Raw genomic sequence first — 332 nt, forward strand, 5'->3', positions numbered from 1 at the left:
AGTGAGACCCTCCCTAAAAATAAAATAAAATAACTCAAGATTAATAATAATTAAAGAAAATGAGTTATAAAGTTCCTGAAAAGAGTAAATAAAATCAATTGTTAAAATAATTATTAGCAGGGCTGGAGAGATGGCTCAGTAGTTAGGAACACTGGTTGTTTTTGCAGAAGACCCGGGTTCAAATCCCAGCACCCACATGGCAGCTAACAGCTGTCCGTAACTCCAGTCCCAGGGGATCTGACAGCCTTTTCTGACCTCCGAGAGCATTGCATGACACAGGTGCACTTACCTACATGCAGGCAATACATGCATACACATAAAATAAAAATAAT

This window comes from Nannospalax galili, unplaced genomic scaffold (genome assembly GCF_000622305.1).
Source record: "Nannospalax galili isolate Female #2095 unplaced genomic scaffold, S.galili_v1.0 scaffold445, whole genome shotgun sequence".
Classification (NCBI taxonomy): domain Eukaryota; kingdom Metazoa; phylum Chordata; class Mammalia; order Rodentia; family Spalacidae; genus Nannospalax; species Nannospalax galili.